The 3,666-nt window shown below is 37.2% G+C and overlaps 1 pseudogene; it reads left to right on the forward strand.

Annotated features, from left to right (window-relative positions):
- Positions 1-1,784: 1,784 nt before the first annotated feature.
- On the forward strand, positions 1,785-3,120 carry LOC141519221 (heat shock cognate 71 kDa protein-like; annotated as a pseudogene).
- Positions 3,121-3,666: the final 546 nt, after the last annotated feature.

A 3,666-nucleotide genomic window follows, 5' to 3' on the forward strand; every position in this document is an offset into this window, starting at 1 on the left:
CCGTGAATCTTTTTTTTTCTTTAACTTATTTATATTCATATTACTACAATATTCTTGTTGTAAAAGTAAACATAATACCCCCTCTTCTCACAAAGATAGAGAAAACTCAAGAAAAATAAAGTGAGAGTAAAAAGATGTATATTTCAATCTGTGTTCAGATACCATCAGTTCTGTCTCAGGGAATGGTCATGTTCTATATCATAAAGCCATCAGAGAAGTTTAAATATTTTTCCCACACTTGCTATTGCTCTCTGTTTTTTCCCTCCATCCTATTTTTCCTCAACCCATTTATTCTATTCTCTTTCTCCTTTCACCCTGTCCCTCCTCAAAAGTGTGTTATATCTGATAACTCTCTCCCACACTCTTACCCCTCTCCTTTTTCCTCTAGAGGAAAATAGATTTATATATCCTATTGAATGTGTGTTTTATTTCTCTTTGAGCTACTTCTAATGAGAATTAGCACTCTCTCATCTCCCCTCACCTGCCCCCTCCTTCATTCCATTGCAAATGCTTTTTGTGGCTCTTTTATTTAAATATCTTAGCCCATTCTACCTCTCCTTTCCCTTTCTCCCAGTACATTCCTTTCTAGTCCATTAATTCCATCTTTATAATATATATTATATCTTAATATTCAGTTTTCTACTATGCCTTGTCTATATATGCTCCCTCTAACTGCTCCAATAAATGATAACATGAATATGAGTTATCAGTATTATCTTCCTTTGCAGGACTATGAGCAGTTCAGCATCATTAAATCCCTCATAATTTGCCATTCACATCCATCCTTTCTATGCTTCACCTAGGTCCTGTACTTGAAGATCAAACTTTCTTTTTGCCTCTAATTATTTTAACAGGAATGTTTGTAAGTTTCCCATTTCATTGAATTTCTATCTTTTCCTCTGGAAAAAAGTGTTCACTTTTGCTAAGTAGGTAATTCTTAGTTTTAATTCAAACCATGAAATGTTATATTCCAAACCCTACAAGTTCTTTATGTAGACACTACTAAATCCTGTGTAATCCTGACTGTAGCTTCACAATACTTGACTTTTTCTGGCTTTTAGTAATATTTTGTCTTTGTTTTGGGAGTTCTGGAATTTGGTAATAATATTCCTGAGAGCTTTTATTCTTAGATATCTTTCAGGAGATGATCAGTGTATTCCTTCAATTTCTATTTTACCTTTTGCTACTAGAATATCCGGGAAATTTTCCTAGAGAATTTCTTTAAAAATGAAGCCTAGTTTCTTTTCCTGGTCTTGACTTTCAGGTTGACCAATAATTTTTAAATTATCATTTCTGGATCTGGTTTCCAGGTTAGTTGTTTTTCCAATGAGATATGTCACATATTCTTCTACTTTGTCATTCTTTTGGTTTTGTTTTATTGTTTCTTGATTTCTCACAAAATCGTCAACTTCCCTTCACTCCATTCTGCATTTGAAGGAGTTATTTTCTTCAGAGAGCTTTTTTATCTCCTATTCTGCTTTTTAATATATTCTCCTTTTTCACCTTTTAGACTGCTTTTTTTCCATTTGATATAAACTCATTTTTAACCTGTTATTTTCTTCAGTGATATTATGTATCTCATTCTCCAAGCTGCTGATTTGGTTTTCATGATGTTCTGCATTGCTCTCATTTCTCTTCACAATTTTTCCTCATCCTTCCTTTCTTTAAGTTTAAAATCTTTTTGGAGTTTTCCCATAGATTGGCTTGAGAATAATTCCTAATTTTCTTGGAGGCTTTGGATACAGAAATTTGACTTTGTCATCTTCTGAGGGTTTTGATCCTTCATGGGACCAAAGTAATTGTGTATGGGCAGATTGTTATTCTTCTGATATCTGCTCATTTTCCAAGCTATATGATTTTTAAATGCACTTTTCCAAGATTCTTATGGATTTTGGGATACTCCCCCCCAGGGTCTTAATTCCTTCAAGGCATTATGAGAGGTTCTGACTTTTCTCCTGGTCTGTGCTCTGATCTGTGGATGATCACAAGGACACTCCCCTGACTTGGATTTGTGAGAAGGATCCCTACTCCACTATTACGTATGGGGCCCAAGCTGTGATCTGAATCTGAGTATGGGCAAAACAACAGAGCACTGTCCCAGGAATAGTGGAGACATATCTTCAGTCTCCCCTGACTCCCTTACCATCTGTGAACTGAATGCTCTTGAAGCCTTTATGTTGTTCCACAATTTCCTAGAGTTGGGCTGCCCTGAAGTCTACATTGAGCCCTGGATGGTCTGGGCTCTAGGTTCATTCTGGTGTGGCAAGTTTCCCATTGACTTTCCCAGTGAGCCTTAGCAATCCCTGGGCTGGGAGGTCTGGAAACTCTGCCCATTGTCCCCGGGGACCCAGGGATCCTATGAGCTATTCCGAGAAGGTAAGAGTTGGCTTCTTCTAGCACTGTGTAGACTGGGCTATGCTGTGACCCTTTCCAACCTTGGTGAAACAGATTCTTTCCACAAATCTTCAATTTTGTCTTGTGCCAGAAAATTGTTTCACTCAGTCTATCTGCATGTTCTGCCACTCTAGAATATGATTAGTCTCAAAATTTTAAGGTATTTATAGTGGTCTGGCAAAGAGTTTCTGAGAATACCTACTTTTATTCTGCCATCTTGGTTCCACTCCCAGAGATGATACTTTTGATGACTCCATTTTTACCATTGAAGATGATATTTTTGATGTGTCCAGAGATGGAGACACCTGTTTGGATAGGGAGGACTTTGACAACCACATGGTCAAACTTTTCATTGCTGAATTCAAAAGAAAGCACAAGGACATCAGTGAGAAGAAGAGGGATGTTTGCCATCTGTTCACTGCCTGTCAACATGCAAAGCATACCTTCTCTTCCAGCATCAAAGCCAATATTGAGATTGATTCCCTTTATGAAGGTATTGACTTCTATATGTCAATCACCCAAATCCATTTTGAAGAGTTAAATGTTGATCTCTTATATATCACCTTGGACCATGTTGAAGAGACATTCAGAGAGTACAAGCAAGATAAATCACAAATTTGTGCCATTTTCCTGGTGTGTTATTCCACTCACATCCCCCAAATTTAGAAGCTTCTGCTAGGCTTCTTAAATGGCAAATAGCTCAACAAAAGTGTCAATCCTGATTAGGCTGTTGCCTCTGGTGAAATTGTCTTGATTGCAATATGTTTGGAGATAAATCTGATAATGTATAGCACTTGTTGCTTTTGGATGTCACTTGATACTGGTATCATTATGACATTTTTGATCAAAGATAATAATACTACATACACCAAGCAGCCACAGACTTTTACCCCCTATTCCAACAACCAGTCTCTTCAGATTGAATTGATATTTCACATTGATGCAAATGGACACTTCAGAAATTCTGTTGTGAATCAGAGCAGTGATGAGGAGCTCAAGATCACCATCAGTACTGAAAAAGGTTGTCTGATCAATTGAAGACATTAAGCACATGGTTCAGGAGGTAGAGAAATAGGGATGAGGATAAGAATCAAAGAAGCAAGGTGTCCTCCATCCATTACCTTGAATCCTATGCCTTCAGCATGATGGCTAACAGAGGATGAAAAAATGCAAGGCAAAATTGGTGATGAAGACTAACAGAAAATCCTTGACAAATGTAAGGAAAAATCAACTGGCTGGATAAGAACAAGAATGCTGAGAAAGAAGAATTTG

The sequence above is a fragment of the Macrotis lagotis genome, chromosome 3, assembly GCF_037893015.1.
Source record: "Macrotis lagotis isolate mMagLag1 chromosome 3, bilby.v1.9.chrom.fasta, whole genome shotgun sequence".
Taxonomy (NCBI): Eukaryota; Metazoa; Chordata; class Mammalia; order Peramelemorphia; family Peramelidae; genus Macrotis; species Macrotis lagotis.